Raw genomic sequence first — 21585 nt, forward strand, 5'->3', positions numbered from 1 at the left:
CAAATTAAGATTCTTAATTTATTAAAATAAAGTAATAGAAGGAATCTCAATGATTAACCAAAACAAAAATAAAAATCAACGGTCACTGACTCGATCTTAAAATTATCTGATTCCCTCGCATATATGTATATATCTATATAGGTCTTTAGAGCAATGCGCATTAAGTTTATTTCATAGTATTTGTACATTTGCATCCCTATTTGTGGCAATTTTTTCTTGCATATTTTACAATGTAGGTCAGTCCCAAATCATCACAAAAGAATCAGTATCAATCAACAATATTACGAAATGATATATAACAATAGTCGGTATTCAAAAGCAATGTTCCCATCGTCAACTAATATATCTGACTCAAAATCTTTTAATGAATAAGGTTCATTAAGGTATATTTTGTATATTCTCTTGCTCTTGGAGAAACTGATCGTGGTTGGTAACACAGAAGGGAAATCACGTAGCCGTACACCAACCAGATGGACCGATCAACTGAAAGATTTATCGTCCTCAAAACTATACACTGTTATAAAGGCGCTGGATACACACTGGTGAAAACAGATTGTCCGCTCCAAAAGTTTCCTTGGAGACCATGACGCTCAGACATGAGCTACCGACCGATTTAGAGTGTGACTTGTAAAATTCCATAAAAGCATTTTTCACTTTCAGCCGTGCACCACCACTATGTGGAAACAGCTACCCACTGAAGTATTTCCGAACCAATTCCACTTAGGGTCCTTATCTATTATAGAATTTCATTAATTGTAATAGAATTATTACTATCATTGTTATCGTTATTATATATTTTTATTATTAAAGTCTCGACTTGGAAGTCTATATCAAAATCTTATTAATTCTCGTTAATTTCAGAAAGAAACCTTGAATTCAAACCTTGAATTGAAAATTTTCTTATTTTGAATAGTCCTAAATGGAAAGCCTTAAGGCTGTTTTTACGTTGCAATCGTAGGGCCGGACAAGTATAGCCATGGATTAATAATTAAATTTCCATAGTTCAAAAGGAAGTGATTGTGCAAATCGTGACCCACTTTTGATTAAAGGTGAAGGACACGTTGAAAGGTTAGAACATTTAGGGCGTGTCTCATAAATTTGTTTTTGCTTATTTGGAAATTGTTAACAACAGGTATATTTTTGTTATAGGAAAATGTATATCATATATTTTTCTTGAACTGAATATTTGTGACGACATAGATGTCATAGGTTCGAGCCCCGGCTGTGCACCAATGGATTTTCTTTCTATGTGCGCAAGGAAAACATTGTGAGAAAAACCGACTTGCCTTAGACCCAAAAAGTCGACGGCGTGCACAGAAGGCTGATCACCTATTTGCCTATTTAATTTACAAACGATCATGAAACAGATACAGAAATCTGAGACCCAGACCTAGAAAGGTTGTAGCGCCATTGATTTTTTATTTTTCTTATTATTAATATTTGGTCTTTACATATGAAATTCACGCTATGTCGTACTAGCTATTAAATTCCAAATTCAATTCTTCAACTACACATGCATTTCGAAAACCATAATTCATTTAATTTTCCAGTTTTATTACGTCTGCGGCTCTCTATTTATACAAGGGAGAACATTAAATATCGCGTTATTTACAGATACGGTAATCTCTCCCCTCAAATAAAAGAACGCATTTAAAAAAAAATTAAGTCGACAGGATATATCCGCAATACTCGGGTAATGATGTATTTTAAATTTTATAAATGTCAGTAATGAAATAGAATTGACATTGGTTGTTAAATATCTACGCGTGAGTTCAAAAATTTTGTGTAAACTAAGGAAAATATATCAAGCTTCTTAAATGTACAACGATTTCTTTTTATATTATCATAATAAAGTAGTGAAATTAACATTTATTTTGCATTTATTGTATTAAGTTCAGCATTAAACACTTTCATTCACTGTTAAGGGATACGAAGTTCGCCAGGTCAGCTCGTAAATATCTTCTACTTTGTGTTTGTAATTTGGCCGGATGGAGAGGTCAGGAGGCCTCGGGATAACAAAAGAGTGGAGGCCTTCTGGCCCCAAATTATTTTACGAATTTGTGTTTACAGCTTTTAATTCAAGGGACTTTGATTAACGTCGCCATTTTCATAGTCCAGCTGTTTAAGATCAGTGACATACACACGTTCAGTAGAATTATACCTAGTCTAGTCATAAATACTGAAACAAAGTATAAATAACATTTGTTACTTTTACATTGTGTTAGTTGAATACATAAAAATAATAGTTTATTCTAAGTGGTCTCTATTGGCTGCAATACAGTCCTTTAAATGTTGAGGCCAGTTATCAATAGAAGCACGCACTCTTTCCATGGAAAAACCCTTCATTGCCAATCATACGGACTGTTTTAGTGACTCCAAATTTTCATGTCGTTTAGAGCAAGCCATACTCTTTAAAAGTGACCATAAATCATAATCGAGCGAATTAAGATTGGGACTAGACGTCGGCTAGTCTTCAGCTCTGATGAAGTCCGAAACATGCGTTTCCAACCAAGACTCCGCAAACCGAGCTTTATGACTTAGTGCCGAGTCTTGCTGGAAGGACCATTTTTTGTTTTTGAAAATGGAGTTGTTAAGGGGCTTCACTACCTCAAGAATGTTATCTTGATAGGTTTGTGCCGATGTTTTGATACCTTTTTCACAAAAGTATGGCTTAGTCACTGCTTCATAGCACCCCACCAAACCATCTCTGACGTCGCATAGTGCCGACTAATTGGATAGCTTTCTTAGAACTTCGTGCATAAATACGGTCATTTTATTAATGTTAATGGTGCGCAATAGTAAAAAAAATCTGATCTGTAAACAAAACTTTTCTGTGACCTCCCTTTTTTAAATTACCAATAAATAAAAGACTACTACGTCTCTTAATGGTTACAAGTCCTAAGTCATCTTTTAAAATACGCGACATGGTGTTAGGTTTTATCTACATCTCCCGAGATAAAATCTTTTGCCTTCGGACAGGATTTCTTCGAATTTTTTCCTTAACTGCTTTGACAACCTTTTTCGTACGAACACTCCGTGGAAGGTCAAATCTTTTTCTGTCACAAACAGAGGAGGTCTCGTTGTACCTATTAATTGCCCGGAACACGATCATTTTACTAATACCATGCGTATGGAGAGTTTTAAAAATTGCATTTGGCTCCATACCTACTTTGTGTAATGAAATCGCAGCGATTCGGTTCTGTTTATCACCACTCTCCAATTGAATGTCGCAGAATATTGTACAATGTATTGGCGCCAAAATGAGAAAATCCAATGAACAATGATATAAAATGACAGACTCTAAATTCAAATGTTATATTTTGTAAATTTTCAATTGTAACAGTATGTATATATATTAGGTCCTTACATATGAAATTGGCGTTTTGTATGGGAGGAACAAAAAGTCGAATATTTTTAAATATAATATATTTAATTAATCAAAGTATGAACCATTGTTTTCTATGCACTTTTGCCATCTCATAGGTAGTTCATTGATCCCTTTACTAAAAAAAACCAGTCGGACGGGAATCAATAAAATCTGTGAAGGCGATTTGGACTGCCCCATCAGAATTAAATTTTTCCCTTGCAAGAAGTTGTCCAAATTTCGAAAAAAAATGGTAATCTGTTGGAGCAAGGTCCGGGGAGTACGGAGGATGTCTTAGACATTCCAATTGAAGCTCTTCTAATTTGGTAGCCGTCTGTTGTGCAGTGTGTGGTCTAGCGTTGGCGTGGAGCGATTGACCAGCCTAGGTTGTTTAGCCGCTAGCTTTTCCATCATGGTTTGCAATTGCTAACAATAGACATCAGCTGTAATAGTCTGGCCAGATTTGAGATAACTGCAATGAACAATACCGGCGCTAGTCCACCAAACGCTTAGAAGTAACTTTTTTGGGGTTAATTTTCGCTTGGGGCAGGATTTGGCTGGCTGGCCAGGACCCAACCATTGCGCTGAGCGCTTCCGATTATCGTAAAGAATCCATTTTTCATCACAGGTAATGATTCGGTTTAAAATACCTTCATTATTGTGCCGGTTCAGTAATGTAACGCAGCAGCCGACGCGCGTTTGCCGGTTTGCTTCAGTTTCACCTTTCAAGCTTTTTAATCTTCCCAATTTGCTTCAAGTGAATTAAAACAGTTTTATCACTAACACCGCAGCCTGCAGCTAACTTGGACGTGGTTTGCGATGGATCCGCTTCCACAATATCCTTCAATACTTCATTATCAACTTGGGTCTCAGGCCGTCCACGGGGCTTGTTCTGCCGGTCGAAATTTCCAGAACGAAAACGTTGGAACCAAAAACGAACTGTGTTTTCTTTTGCAACATGACCGCCATACACATCATTCACCCTTCGAGTCGTTTCCGCAGCACTAGTGCCACGGCGGAACTCGTACTCGTAAATAATGCGATACTTTAAGTTTTCCATTTTGTAAAATGAGTGACGCAAACAGAAAAAAACAAGGAATGACGGTCATCGAAGCACAAATACATGAGTAAATTATAGCTGTACAAATTTGAATTTGGAATTCCTTACCAAAGAGGAGAACATCGTGATTAAAGTGGCCAGTACGAAATACGCCAATTTCATATATAAGAACCTAATATTTATGGCCAGGCTAAGTGCATAAAGATGAATAAATAATATATTGTATTAAGACAGGTGTTTCTATTTATAAGGGAGTTAAAAACAAAAGCGCATTTAACAGCTGTTTTGTTCTAAAGGTGTTTACATAATAACACATTTATTTAATTATACAAAAACCCACCTTTTATAGTACAGAGGGCAAACGGGTAGGAGGCTCATCTCATGTAAGTGATACACAGGCCATGGACCCAATGTCAGAGGGCTCGCGAGTGCGTTGCCGGCCTTTTAAGAACTGATAAGCTCTTTTCTTGAAGGACCCTAAGGCGAATTGGTTTGGAAATACTTCTATGAGTATTTCGTTAAACGACTATCGGAATCGTTCTTTACCTATCTATATTAAAATCTATCAATTTATATATACTACAGTTTACGGGTTTAAGAGTGGCACTGTTAAAACACATATTTTTAAGTTTATACTTATTTACTTAAATAATTTTTTGGTATAACTTAATTAACAAATATTATAATTAAGAATTTAATATAACCATAATACAATATGGAGTAAAATTTTCATTAGTTGCTCATCTGCCTCCGTGGCGCAATTGGCTAGCGCGTTCGGCTGTTAACCGAAAGGTTGGTGGTTCGAGCCCACCCGGGGGCGATATCTTTTTATTCTTTTTTATCTAGTTTTCTATTTAATCCAAATAAAATTTAGATATTTTATAATAAATATTAAAAGATTTCATTAAATTTTTTATGACATCGAGACATTTAAACAAAAAAAATAACTTTTCACGTGTTCATCACACTTTTTAGTAAGGAATATTAAAATGCCATTACAAAACTTGCTAGTAAACTTTTCTAAATATTTATCATTTAAACAAGTCTATAGGGGTCGATAACTTAACAAAATGATAATTCAAATACCGTTATCATGACAACATCTATTATTAGTCGAGATAACGGATTTTATTATCACATTAATATGTTATTTATCGCGGCGTTCATTAATTACATCCACAGATTTATTGATCGGGTTTCTGAGAAACGGACAATAACCTTCTTGACTAGACTAAAATGGAAAAAATATTTATTTAAAAATTTATCAAATAAGTTTACTTTTCTAAAATTATTTATAAACATTTCATTATTTTGCAACTAATAATGGTCTTGGGCCTTGGGGTTCAAGTGTACAGGCGCTAATTAAAGATTTAAGTTGGCGCCTGGTAGATAGTACCCGGGAAACTCTGCATCATTAAATTTGTTTCAACTTGTCTTTTGTTAACATAGCTTTTACACATTGAAAGAAAACACCCTTTAACCGTGCTTTACAGCGTTCGAAACGTCGGAAAAAAAGTTTAAAAATATGTAAATAATTATAAGTTTATAATAATAATACATAGCTTCAATCCGGTTAAAAGGTGTTTTCTTGTTTCAACTTTTATTTATTATTAAAATAATTAAGCCATATTTATTTCTTAACAATACTATTTACAAAAGATCCTATTTTTATTATTTATCTGTTATTTTTTTATATTATATTTTTTTCAGGGCTCGGCTCCATCCAGGAAAATGTGCCAATCTTCCCCACCAAGTTAATCAAGCTCGTCAACCCACCGTGCAATAAGGCAGCCTCTTTCTTACCTGGTGGGCATTTCCACGTTTCTCTTTCAAGTTAGTTAAAAGGCCGGCAACGCACTCGCGAGCCCTCTGGCATTGAGAGTGTCCTTGGGCGGTATCACTTCACACCAGGTGAGCCTCCTGCCCGTTTGCCCCCTTTTCTATAAAAAAATGTTAAAATCAACAATCTCCCACAATAAATAGTTACATCGACGTAAATGATTATAGATAGTCTTACGTTCCTAAGCACGCATTTTTACACGCCGTCTAAAATGCGTCTTTTATTGCAATTTTAGATTAGGTATATCTATTCCTGACCTAAGCGTTATTTTGTCAATCTAATAGTATGTGTATAGTCCTTAACGCCCGTTAAGTTCAATCTTGAGCAATAAAAAACGTAAGTCAGAAATGGTGTACCTGCCTTAAATATTATTTTTTAGTTTTACAATATTGAGTCAACACACAACTCAAAGTGAAAGGTCAATGACATTGGTCCTTGTACATCACCAAGCAGGAACTCTTCAAAAACGTACATAATTATATAAAACCATATTTGTCTTCAATAGGAAGAGTATTGACCGGAACAATGAATACGATATTTACGAATTATTCTGTTTGCATGAAAACATAATTTTCTTTATATTAATAATCTATGATTTAAAGCCAGATTATGACGAAAAAAGTCGATAACTTGTGCCACAGACTGCTGATCATCTACTTGTCTATTAGAGAAGAATGATGACGAAACATATACGACATCTAAGGCTAATCAAAGTTGTAGCGTCACTGAGTACGTAAAATCTTTTACTTAAATGGTTAGAGTTAAATTTTAAAGGTTTACAATGCGACGTATAATTTTTATTTATAAAAGTTGCCATATGCGATCTAGTGAAGATCTTTTAGAAATTAAAATAATAATCTTTAAAAAAATTGATAAAAATATAAAACACTCATCGTGTCCCTGGTTATTGAAGCCAAAGATAATATAAAAGTACTGTTTTTATCTGTTAAAAAAAAATATCTTAAACTAAAGTGCAGTTAGTTAGCTTTCTGTCATTATTTTTACGCTGTGGTGAAAAAAGATAAATTACATTACATTAAAACCTTAGCAACAAAAGGTACGTGCCACATACTTTTCTTAGCCGGCGTCTGACATTGGTACTACCGTCACAATTTTAAAATGGCAGACTGACATTGTTTATTTTCTGTTATTTCTTGATACGTCCAATAAATAATTTTACCATCAACTATCATCTTATAAAACATATTTTTTTGCTTGCATTATTAATTACAATGGCAAACCAACCGACCAACATATGGCACATAGAGATCCGCTTTTTGGGAATAAAAACCTAACTTATTATAAAAAAAATTCTTAATACTTTTAACCTTACTCAGAGTTCAAGGAATGAATAAAGTTACTTAAATTGGTCCAGCCGTCTTCGAGTTTTCCTTAACAATAAATTTTGCGATTCATTTTTGTATGTATAAATTATATTTTTAAAAAATAACACTGAAATAAATGTTTTTATAATACAAATTATTACTGGAACGACTCGGCTGATTATTTTGTTAAGTTTGCAAATTGTCTACAAATAATATTTATCTTTAAAAAAAAATTTTAAACATGGACCTTATAACAAAATTGCTTCTAAAGGAATTATTTAAAAACCAGTAAAAAGTCTACTTCTAATTGGAGATTTGACAATCAGGAAACTTAACGATGGTCATAAAATTTACGTTATAAGCATACGTAATTATATGCAAAACGTTGCTTTTAAAGACAACTTGTTTTTCTGAAGACCCTTTTTGTTTGTGTATTTCCTCTATAGATAAATGCGATAAAATGCAAATTTAATGAAAAATGTATTTAAACTATAAAATATGATCCTATCGTTAATATAAAACCTTTTGTATTTACATTGTTAATATATAACAGGATTAACGTGTTCAATAAAATCTTTTATACATTGCGTGTTTAATCAATTCGAAAAATCTTTGTTAAATATTAAACAAGCAATGAAAAGGAACAAGTATATGATTTCGACGTGGAAAATTCTTGGTAATATTGAGCGATGCGCGAAGAATGACCACTCTTGCAAGCAGTTACCACGGACTGTCAGTCGACGTTTCGGAGGGAACGCGACTGCCCGCGACCAACGCGCCCACCATATTTAAAATATTAAGTTCCATTTTCAAAGTGAGTGAGCGGTGTTAGAAAGGATTTTCATAATCGTCACCCTTACGGTAAGTTTAAAAAAAATAAAACAAAAAAACTTTCCATAGCGTATAAAGTAATTGCAAATAATTATATTTAAAGTAGATTACACACCGAATTTATAATTAAAATTACTATAAAAAAGTCCTAGAAGTAAATTTTAAAAATTAATTACATACATATGAAGTAAAAAACCCGGTGATTATGTGATTTTTACATCGCTAGGAAAGATTTCAACGACAACGCGCGCGCATGTTACCTAATCGTAATACTTCGTTTACATTTTTAAATGGTGAAATGCGTTTTACTAACCCAATGAATATTAAATGATATATATGGGTTATTTATATATATATATATATTGCATGTAGATATATTATGAAAATTACTAGTGTTTCTACTGGCTCAACATCGTTAAATAGACGTATACACAGGTTTTAAATACAAAAGTTTCAAAATTAAAAAAAATTGAACCATGCTCGAATCCACAGACAAAAATTTTATCAAAAGGTCCAGTCGTTTAGGAGTTTCATTGTCAAACGTGTGTGCGTGTAATTAAAACATTTATACATAATGAAATTTTTCAATGTTTAATTCCTTATGGAGCAATAAGATTCTTAAAATGACATCGATTTGTGATAACAACAGTTTTACTTATAAACTCAAAAGTAGTTGAATAATATTAGTTTATTTAGTTAAATAATGTATTAATCTGGCATACAGGCAGTATATTGGATGTTTAGATCAAATAGTATATAGTTCTTGCAGCATGCCCCACGACTTTATGATTTTTTTAAATTTATTGGAAATTGTGTTACTCAGGGTAAAGTATTCTAACAGTTAAATAGTTTTCTAAATTACTCCAGTTGGAGTTTCCTTATAAATCCCTTTATTTAAAATTTAAATTTAGAATTCCTTTACTACACATATTTTAAACCATGAAACAATTAAATTATTTTTAAACTTTTACGTACGCAACGTAAGAAAACTTGCAGTTTCTAAACGCGTATATATTCCACAATATTTTTGAAATTGATTCAGTTACATAGTAAGGCTTAGCTTCGGCCTTATTACCGTATAGTCTCGACAAGCTAGTGATGGCAGGAGAAGTCGAAGTCGATCGCCTTTTGGGTCTAAAAATTGAGACAATGGCAACAAGTCGGACTGTTAGGGCTTTTCAAGACAGGCCTTCAGTAATGGAGGCAAAAAGAGATAAATAGATTTTTAATTCAAATAATTTAATTATTATTTGTGTTTTTGCAATGTTTTCGGTTATTTTTGTTACTATTTTTGAATACTTATTTAAAAACTTGTTCCTATGTTTGTGGTTCAAAAATAGAATTACATTTACATAATTGAACATGTTATGTACAAATATTTGCAGCTTGTTACTAAATTATCTACATACTTTGCGTATTTATATCAAGGTTACATAACGCAATACTGCTCTATATGTAAATTACTATCATATTTATATTCCCAGCCCGCAATCACAATTTATTTACAAAATATTCCAAAGGTATTTATGTTTTTATTAGTTTATCATTCAGTATTTACAATACTCTTAATCTAAATAATTATTTATAATTAAAAATTTAAAACAAATTTTAAAAGTTTAATCTTTAACGCTAACAGTAATTCCTCGATGTATTGCTAACTTATGAGCGAGGAAAGCTTCAGCTTTGGGGACACCGGTACTGTCTCGGTCAACTTAAATCTTTAATTATCGCCTATAGAACTACAAATCCCAAGAGTCTCCAAAGGGAACAAAATCTTTATTGGAAATAATATTTGAGCCGTTTTTCATTTTCCGCAGAGCAAACGGATAATGAATTTAATTATAAAACAAATGAATGTCCCGTGTTTTTTTGACTTCATTGAATGATTAAAGATATTGATCAAATTTGACTGAGGATCCTTGAATAAAAGAGCGTACCGATTCTTAACATATCAGCAAATTGCGAGCCATCTGTGAATGTAAATATATCATTTACAATTAGGTAGACTACTGCCCGTTTGCCCGCTGTTCTATAAAATGATAAAAAGAGTGTCCATGCGGTATCATATAACAACGGACAATGGCTCGTCCGTTGTTAAATGATGCTTCTGGCGAAGGAGGGGAGAAAAAAACGGGCAGAAGCCATACTATTTACAAAATGAACTCATAAGTCCATATGTAAGTCACAATTCGTGACATACATATGGAATGATATTGAAATTAATATCTGAAATTAATTAAACATAAATCGCTATAATATCAAAAGAAACATTTTAGAAAACCTGCTAATAAACACGTGAAATTAGTATCTTTGCGAAACTGATTGAGTAATGGCAAAATTACAACTGGTACGTATGCATACATTGCGGTTTTCGTGATACGGTCAAACAGTCGATTGATTGAAAACAAGGAATGTGTGCAACGCTATTTGTTTTCGTAATATTTTTCAACTTTCTCGCATGTTGCGGAACTGGACAAGCGGAAATGTGTGGTTATTGTGTAGGATACAGGTATATAATCTTACTTTAAGTATATGTATGTTAAGGCAATTAAAAATGAAGAAACTTTATATTTAGCTTTTATAATAAAAATAATATTGTTAGCGTAATGTTAAATATAATTAGCCCCCAATTGATTTGTGTTTATTTTCGAGTGTTTTTCTTACAGCAAAAAGTATTTAAGGTTGTGTTTTTGTTTAATACATAGGACGCCTACGTATTAGCCTGTCAGGCAGATCTGTAGCCGAGAAATTAGGCTGCAGGGGAGTGTGAAATCTCCCCTTTCTTAAAGAGGGACTTTTTTCGCTTAAACTTAGTTAGGTCTGGTTGGCTTAACGGGCCAGGGCGGGAACTACTCCGGAAATATCTTCATGATTTTTATGGGCGATTTGGAGCTCGTTGACCGGCCGCACCCGCGTTACCTCTTGTACTTTTCATATTTGACAGTTCTATGACAGAATTTTTCCAGCTGCGTTCTGTGCTCGAACACATCGGATAGCCCATCCCGGGATACCATGCCAGTCTCAAGCTCCAAATCACAGTAAGACCTAAGTGTTATTTTACATAACTTCGTCTTCAAAGTTAATAGTAACCACGATGCGAATAAGAACACGCACTCGAAGCTGTATAGATCGTCGAGAGACAATAGTATATATATATATTTATTAACACACAAATAATAAACAATTTTGAAGAAATTGATATGAATTAATATATTTTAACGTAGCAAGTACGACCTAAAATTCAATAACACCTATTAAATTAATATATTTCGATAATAAAAATAAGGAAATTACCTTAATTCGTCCATTTTAAACATTTTATATTAAATTGATAATAAATTAAAATCAATGAAAACTAAACTACATATAGGAAGTATTATATCTTTTTTATATATATTACTAACTATTCCGTGGATATGTCTTGTTTATTTGATTCAATGCAGACATACGATCGCTCAGGCCGATTGTCAACTGTCATATATCACATATGGAAAAACAAAACAGTTATAGCCCTAATTTGGGATCTACGAAGCTTAATAGTTACAGCATAGCTTATCACAGAATCAGATTAGCTTAAGACCCTGTTGGTGTATTGTGATATTTGTGTATTACCTTACTATAACCGGTTTTACATTCGCATAAAGCAACCCAAACATGACAACTTTCTTTAAAAACATTGAAACCAAGGCGAAGGTAACAAGTAAATATTCAAAAATGGAACACGCCCTGCATACAAAGCGAGCTCGTTTTTTAACGTTTTCCTTGTAGAGGTCTTCTTTCATATCGTTTCATTCAATAATTTATGTTATTTCAAAATGTTCATATTTTATGATTTTGGTATACGTTTCTGTATTATATATATATATCCAAACAATCTATGACTGTAAGATACTTTAAAGATTAATTGTTAATAATTTAAAAAAAACAAGCCCTACAAGCGCTTAATATGAAGTGTAATATGAAGCGCCTAAGAGTAGTCGGTGAAGGTCATATGTATAGTTTATTGAGAGAACTACCACTGAATAAATAAATCAATCTGTTTATAAATTTGACGAATATTTAATTCTAATCCTTGAGATTGATTTGCTCCAGTTCAAACAATTCTTATGACTAAAAACTTGGCGATTAAAAAGAGTGGCGGAGAGTTTCTTGCCCGCTCAACGCCCTTGACTTGCGAACTGGTGGTAGTAAATTTAGAATCAATCAATTTAACGTCTTTTCTGTTGACGTTCATAAGTGTACTTGTTTATTTAGTATATAAAGCCCGTTTAATTTCCAATCGTGACAAAAAGATAGCTTAGATTTTTTACATTATACACATTATTTAATTTATCTAGGAAACCTATATATCCTATATCTTAGCTAAATTCAGTACCGTCGATCTGAACCCCTTCGCAGGTAAAGGCCTCCTCCATCTTTTTCCAACTGACTCTGTACATGTCTTTCTTTCTCCGTTCGCTTCCTGTTACCGCTTCTATTTCTTCTGTCCACCTTTTTTTGAGGCGCCCTCTTCTCCTTCTTCTACTTGGTCCTTTCCATATAGTTGTCTTAACGTAGTATATTCATAAAATTATTTTTGAGTTTGAGTTTTAGTTTTGAGTGTCAAATATTATGAACCTCAGCGTAACCACAATAATAGGTAACATCACCAAACAACGGAATAATTTGTGTTAAATTTACAAGAAATCTGAAAATTATTAAAAAGCTTTACACTCAGAGTTATTAGATATGTAGCAATATATAGTATCTATGTAACTGATTACATAATGTTTTTGACCTAGTACGAACGAGTTCTCATTAATGATACAAAAGTATACCGTACTTGTGACATAAAGGCTGTTATAGTTTCATATTTGTAGTTCTTTGAAATGGTAACTTCTTTCAATATATAAAAAAAACAGTTTAAAGATTTTTAAGTCTTGGCCTAAGATTTCTGTCAATATAATGTCAAGAAAGCGATAAGCCTCTTGTGCCCAACACACGTCGTCAATGTCCTGGCCAAGCTGGTTTCCCCACGATGTTTTCCTTCACCGTTCGAGTGATTGTTAAATGCGGACATAGAAAGAAACTCCAAAAAGTCGACGGCGTGCGTCAGGCACAGAATATTCAATTTACAAATGATCATGAAACAAATACAGAAATCTGAGGCCCAGATCTAAAAAGGTTGTAGAGCCATTGATTTATTTTTTTAAACATTCTAATCGGCTAATCGGCCATCTTTATACACACTGCGAGTGAGAGAAGTGTGAGCGCAAGTTTTGGACAGTCAAGTCGATGGTATTAATATTACAACTGAACTTTTCCTGCTACTCCTGGTACGGTTCAAACATCACTTACCAGGAAGTTAGTTCTTCTAATGATTGAGATTGGTAGCTTTTAAACCGTAACGTAACATTTGAATTAACCCGTAACTGTTTTGGTCTAAACAGAAACTTAGAATTAATTTATACCTAACTAGCTAACTATGTAAAAAAGCTAATTTAAAAATACAATTGTAACTTATATCAATAAAAACTAATTGAAGTCATTGACGCAGAATACCGACTACAATGTTATTTGTATTAACTGGAGAAAATTGATTGGTTTAATGGATGAGTAATTTGTTTCTGTTAACGATTTTTCTTATAACATATTGATTATGTATTAGGTATCCCGTTACAGTGTGTATTACTGCTTATCACTAGATAACAAATATTTTGTATTGCTATTATTATTATTTTTCTTTGTATATTTTTGAAGTGAACCGATAAATATATCGGCGTTGAAAAAAATTTACTGTCACATTTTTCGGTTACGGGTCACATTTTTCCGTTTCACGTTTTCTTGTCCCTACCACGGTTTATTCGAACAGATTCAAAACCATTAATAACAAAAATATATAATAACGTTAACAATGAATAATAACGGTAATAATTATATTACAATTAACGAAATTCTGTAATAATCTTAGTAGTAATAAGGTAAAATGAAATAATTGTATTATTTGTATTCATGTCTGTGATAATAAAATTTGTTAAACTTTATCTAATTTAACTTTATTTAACCAATTTCAATAAAGTTGCATACAGTAGATTTTTCGAAAAATAAGGTCATAAAGAAGTTACACTTCTTATGTGTATACACTTGTACACGTAAACTTTTTTATTTTTTTTTAGATAGTGATAAAGTGGCGCTACCCTTTTCTGCACTTATTTCGTCATGGACAAGTAGTTGATCTACCTGCTTTGCCTGACACGACACATGCCTTCGTTTTTAGGGATTAAGACATGCCAATTTCCTCACGTTTTACTACATCGTGCGTGAATTTGAAATAAAAAATCTGGAATAAGACGCGCGCGTCATTATGCTAAAACTGCTTTTAATACAATGAGGTCCACCGGCCGTGCTATATTAACTCGATAAACTTTAAGGTTTCAAACGATCGTAACGATTATTACACGGTTACAACATCAATAGTATGCTACGAGTTATGAAAATTTACTATAATATAATTATTGAAGAGAAATTAAAACACAAAAAACTCCCCAAAATACACAAATTCCACCAGGGCAAAACTTTCTTAGTATTATTCATAAAATAATAATGAATAAATATATTTACCAGTCTCGTATTAAATAAACAAGCATTTTGTCAAAAAAATGATAAGTAATGGAAAATAAAAATTTCTTAATAATTACTGAGGCATGTTTATGCATATTAATGTTATCTCAGTCCATTGTATATCAGATAATCTATTTCGTAATTATTACAATTCAGTACAAGGGCGTGGTATTTTATGACAACAATATACTCGTATAAGGTCCTGATAAAAAAACGTGTACAAATTATTTCACGTGAAAATTATTATAATTCATAAAATATTTCCGTACCGCTCTTTGCATCTTTTGCTTCCGAAGTTAAAAACTAGCCATCACCATAACGCATATCAAAATTGAACAAAATGTTATTACCAATTTGATTAATGTGCGACCTTGCACATTACTTTTATGGGGCATATACAAACAATGAAAGTCAAGCAAAATTAATCCAAAACACAAACCAATAAGAATCAAAATTGCAAATCGTATTACAATTCGTTTGTACCACAATTGATGAATTCTTTTATCTTACAACAACGATTCGTTAGAAGCTTTATCATAGTTCAAAGTGTTAATTATTATTGCTATAATTACATTTATAACGCCCATACCATCACCTACGCTCAGCCATCTGTGTGAACTTAACGAGAGGATTTCTGAGTCATTCATTATAAGTTATGAAACTAAGTCAAGATATTTATTATTATAGATCTTGAGCAGTATTGTCCTAATGGCTTTAGCATGCGGCTTTCATTCTTGAGGTTTTAGGTTAAGGCATTTAAAACTTGCTCGTACGGTGAAGAAAATCAGCATGCCTTAGGGCGTCTTCAAACTTGCCACGTGCCGTGCGGCGGCAAAAATTTGTAAATTTACGTAAATATGCAACGCGGTTGCAGCGCTATACCCGCGCTGTACTAGTGCTGCGCGCATGTATTATTTTGTACAAGAGACTTCTAACATGAACATGAACGAAAATCAGGTTGAAGAATTTATAGTCCAGCGATATGGGATTTGAGGTCCGACAAGAATAGTAATAAAATTGAAAAGAAAATGCATGGGAAGAAATATGCAATAAACTTATTCAGAATTTCACGAACAAAGCCGCAAGTGAAGAAAATAAGTATATTTTAACACAATTATTTTATATTTTCATTACTTGCCATCACAATTCTCCTTTTGGGCCAACAAAATGAATAATTTTTCGTGTTAATAGTAACACTAAGAACAGTGTTTCTTCGTCAGAGTATATCGTGGAAATATGTACTACAATGCAATTCTCAAACTTAACGACAATAGTGAGTTGCGGCAAATTTGTAGGCGCCCTTAGAATTAAAAAATTCAGAGGCGTGTGTCAAAGCCGATCACTTATTTACCTATTAAAAAAACAAATGATCACGAATAAGATATAAATCCAGCAAGTGTTTTTTATATGTAGGGGAGATTAGGGAAAAAACAGCATACGAAAAGGCCATGAAAGGCAAAGGCCGTAATGCGGTACATTCATTAATAACTCTTGAAGAATTGCACTTCCGATACCATAATCGAATAAATAACATTCTATATACTCGAGAGAAAAAACTAGTTTTTAAACGAAATGACTTTCTTACTAAAATAACTTTCTCTACTTAACGCGGAAAATTCTTAGGTGACCTTTCGAACTTGAATTGAATAAAACTGTCTGGGAAAAGGCGTTGATTTTTATTGTCTCGCTTTTTAACCGAATTCTAAAATTATTGATTCTGCATTCGGAATGTCATTGACTCCCGTTATATTAGGGCAATAAAATAATAATAACAATAATAATCATTCATTCACATCTTATTGACATACATTTAACAAAGCTATGAATAAAAAAATCTACTATAATTCAACCCGGTCCCGGAGAAGGCCTCCTCTAATCATCATCAATCTCCTCCCATCCTATTTTATTGTCATCCAATTTTTGACCCGTCCAGCCCATTGCTCTATTGATCTTCCTTCCTGTCCATTCGGGTACTGCTTTAGATCATCTGTCATCTGTATAACGAGCTACGTGCCCTACCCTACATCTAAGTTGTATATTGCTCACCAGCAATTATTTTAGTTTTTCTGCGGATACATTCACTTTTATGTTCGTCGCGTAATTGAAATCCGAAAATACTTCTTTCTATCGGACGCTGGCTCGAACGTATTTTGGCCTTTGTTTTGTTTTTTAATGACCCACAAATTGCTGTGAAGAACTTTACTGCTTTATGGTCGCTAAAATCGCGAAAACTTTATACGATGTTTTGAATTAAAGTCAAAACATTATATAACTACATATTAATGTAATTACCATGATATTCGGGATAAAAGTCAATTAACACTTAGTAATCAAAAATGTAGAATGTCAATTGTGACTAGATTAAGATTGCGTTGGGACGCGATAAATGTTAATTGCTCCAAAATATTATCGACCAAGTCGGATGTGTGTTTTCGGCCTCTCAGTTCGTCATCTAAAGCATTTATAACATACGGATTAAAAAATAGGTTATCGTTTGTTATTGATACTTAAAAACTAATTAATCAAGCAAATTTCGAGACTATTGGGTCAATACGTATAAACCTTAATTAATAAAATAATTAATCGAAAGAGCCTAGAATGAATAAAATACGTCAGTTTCGCTACAACCTTTATAGGTCTGGGCTTCTGTGTCTGTTTCGTGATCAATTGTCCTTCTAATAGGTGATCAGCTGTGCTTGACACACGCCATCGATTCTTTGGGCTTAAGGCAATCTAGTTTCCTCATATTTTCCTTCACCGTTCGAGTGAATATTAAATGCACACATAAACAGAATGTCCATTGGTGTACAGCCGGGGATCGAACCTACGACCTACGACGAGGGATAAGAGTCGCACGCTGAAGCCATTGAGCCAACACTTGGTACAATAATGGTTCTTGTATAACACGTACGGGAGCCATAGTTAGTCAGCCATTAGTGTCGATTGAATCTCACCCATATAATATATATTATGGTTAACACCTTTACTCCAAGAACTGGGTTTCTTGGTACCTATGGGATATGTGTGTCTCTGACACTGTTGACATATTAATATGTTCGCAGAGTGATATTGTGTATATTATGTGTTTAATATATTTTATTTACTAATAATATATTTTATTTTATTTTTCTCGACATTATTGTATAGGCATAGTCTGTTAGGATAATGTATGTAATTCTGTAATAAATATAAGTAAGGATTTTGTCTCATACAAACTATCCGATAATTTTTACGTTCTTGAGAACCGAAACTTCGATATATGAAAATCTGATACTCATTTGTCACTAAAATTTATTCACTCATTATAAACCGATGAATATATATGGAAACTGTAATAGATGATATTCACACTTATTGTATTAATTTGCATATTGAACAAACCGAGAAAGTACTATTGTTACTGAATAACAAGTGCACACGTGATTTGTTAATTTATAAATAAAACTTCCCTATACGTAACTATATTAATTTATAGTTGAAGAAAGTTGGAACGTAATAGCTTACGTAAGGATTACTGTTCGAAATACAATTTTTTTTTTTTGCGTAAATTTGTATGATCCGTCAAAAATATTTTAACTCGGCCGATAGTCATAGTTATTATTAGGTACGACCTAATTTTCATAATTTCGTAGTGGGTGTTTTCGCGTATTGTGAAATATGGTAAAGACCAAGTATTAGTAATATATTATCAGTCTAACCTCCCTTATTTTCTCTATAACGACTGCCAATTGCGTGCCTTTTATGTGACGAACATATCGAACTTGTACTCAGGGCATATTAATTTAATATAAAAAAGTGTGTCAACGGCCACCAAACCGTTCTTTGTATCGGCTCAAAAAAGACTTTATTTTAGCAGATGCTTCTGGACAAGAAGAGTAATATAATTCTTTAAAATTTCAATCAAGAATTAAGTACACTAGTTGATTATCAGTTTCCATTGTGACTTCTTAAAATGGAAGTATATCTTTAGTCTCGCTTTTAAAACTGCGCGTACGGTTCCGACTGTCCACCAATAAATCTTTCTATGCGCTTGATGAAGTGAAACGTCTTAAAAATCGGCTTGTTAGGTAGAACGACTTGTTAGGTACAAAATGCTGATCGGCTACAAATAAATATCACTAAATACCCCATAGGCCATAGTCTTGATACGGTTGATTGAAAAGTTTATTCATGAAATACTGACCAAAAGCGGTACAGATTTGTTATTCCGCGCAATTTAACTTTCTTTAAAGAAAGTGAATCTTGTTTTGCAACTTTGCGTCAGTTAAGTTATTAATAGTGCATATAAGCGTAACCCAAGATGTTTAGTTCAGAGAGTGCTCACTGCTTACATTCTTGAAATATAAAAGAATGATGTATAGTGTCATTTAATTTTTTATAATATAAAAATTGGACGGATCATTACTTGAGGATCTATATTTAATAAAATATAAATAAATCCCGTTGGAGTAGAGACTCTTGGGCTGTAGGGTTCAAGTGCACAAGCGCTAATGAAATATGGCGTCTGGTACATAGTACTGGTGACCCCAGAGCTGGTGTTTTCCACGCTCAACGAATAAGTATTGCAGCGGGGAAATGCTGCCAGCGTTAAAGTTACACTGCCACAGTGCCATAACTTTCAGAAATATGATTAATTTTCTACTTACAAGTTTTTCATTATAAATAATTATATATTTTTTAATATAAAATATAATATACGTTATGTATAACATTACATATTCTGATCCTTCATACTATCTAATTAAAAGTAACGCTTTGAAGTAATTCAATAAAACTCAAGCGCGATATGCCTCAAAGGGATTTCGAATTCATACTAAAATAATTTCTATTTAATAATATTTAAGACTTTGTTTGTGTTTGAGACTCTTAAAAACTGAAAAATATTATTTGTGGTAAATAGTCCATTTATCGAAGAGGGCCACGATCCAGTTAACGCTGGTGAATCAGCAGGGCACAATCTGCTATGCCAAGTCGCTGAGCAAAAGTAAAGCTTAGTCTCTCAATTCATAGAGTGTATGAATTGAGAGACTAAGCTTAAGCTAAGCTAAGGTCATATTGTATTCGACATTCATAATGAAATTTCAGTTATATGACCTACAATAAACGAACACGATTGTATTGCTCATACTGAAAAGCCACATTTTATCAACCTTATATAAAAGGGCAAATGATGCAATTATAAATGTCAGTTTTATAGGCGTGTGTCAGCGTATACTTTGTTAATAAAATGTTAGTAAACTTTTTTAATACTGAAACTGAAAACAAGTAGTGTAAAAGAGTCCAGAAGTTTTTTTAACGATAATTATCCGATATAGGTTATTTATCAGTAATCTTACACACATATCCATATTATAAAAGAAAACGTTTAGACAATATACATTGCAAAAACAGATAACATTGATATACAAATATACGAAACAGAAATCATAAGTCAATCAAAGTCAAAATACATTAATAGATTTAAAAAAAAAACTAAACTTTAAACAAACGATAGCTTAATATTTTACACGAAAACTAAATTATTACTACTGCTAAAAAAACTTAAAATATTTCATTAAACCCTCTTTGGTAAAGTTCCACCTTGTCAACATCCATGATTTATGTCTTGGCTAAAACTCCCTAAAATAATGTCCCCTTTGCATAAAATGTACGGTAAATAATAACAGGAGCGGTGGAAATGTCTTGTTTTGGACCTCAAGATACAGATCGTAAAGCCAGCAGAGTTTTGATTAATACTCGCGGTTTTATCTTGGATAAAACATTTATCCATACCAACACTTTCGATCTCTTTACTCAGAGATAAGACTCTTCGTGACCATGCCTTGTTAGAACACAGCTCGATATTTAATTATAATCTATGTATTCATTGAGATAAGTTAATTGTTCTGACAATTGAATTGATATGAAACTTGCATGGCTGGATTTCATTTGAAAAAAGAAATTAATATAAACGCATTATAGTTACTCGTGGTCTAATCAAGCCTTTGTGTTGTTAAAGCCAGGACGACCTAGGGTGATTCAGAATCGTGACTCACCGCTTAACATGACTCGTTAAGTCATGAACCTATTAATTTTTGTCAAACCTAGAATTCCATTTAATTATCCAATTTTTAATTAAGCTTTTTAAGACTGATCTTTCAAGAAAAAACGAAGTGATTATTATATTCTAGAATTATATTGGAATTGAAAATACCAAAGGAAACTACATATATTTGTACATTTGTAACGGTGAAGTGGTGAAGTAATATTGCCAAATGACATTGCTCTATAAAGGGAAGGGGATAGGGGACCGGTTTCACTGACATGCATTACATTAACCAGATCAAAACAGTTGTTTATTCATGCGATTTACATGTCTATATACCTTGGATTAAGGATTATAATGGCTTTAATTGAGATATGACAGCTTATACCTTGAGTTCAATGAATTATACTACATTATTTCAAAATAATTGTTACTGTATTATTGCTTGTCTCTCTGTTGAAAGCTTAACTGGACTAATCTTTTAAAACGCAGTTCTATAATCCGTTGGGTATTAAACCTATTAAACTTACAAAAAAAGAC

General features: G+C 32.8%; 1 protein-coding gene and 1 non-coding gene across 2 annotated transcripts in view; both read left to right on the forward strand.

The window, feature by feature from the left end:
- The first annotated feature begins 5170 nt into the window (after positions 1 to 5170).
- Positions 5171 to 5244, forward strand: Trnan-guu. The gene has a single exon. It is a non-coding gene; the product is annotated as a tRNA-Asn (tRNA).
- A 3086-nt stretch (positions 5245 to 8330) lies between these two features.
- The window catches only part of LOC123711249 (alpha-N-acetylgalactosaminidase), a 44553-nt gene continuing 31298 nt past the window's right edge, over positions 8331 to 21585 (forward strand). Inside the window, exon 1 of the mRNA XM_045663746.1 lies at positions 8331 to 8450. The gene's annotated coding sequence lies outside the window, so the exon portion shown is untranslated. The remainder of the gene's footprint in view (positions 8451 to 21585) is intronic.

Source organism: Pieris brassicae, chromosome 1 (assembly GCF_905147105.1).
Source record: "Pieris brassicae chromosome 1, ilPieBrab1.1, whole genome shotgun sequence".
Taxonomy (NCBI): Eukaryota; Metazoa; Arthropoda; class Insecta; order Lepidoptera; family Pieridae; genus Pieris; species Pieris brassicae.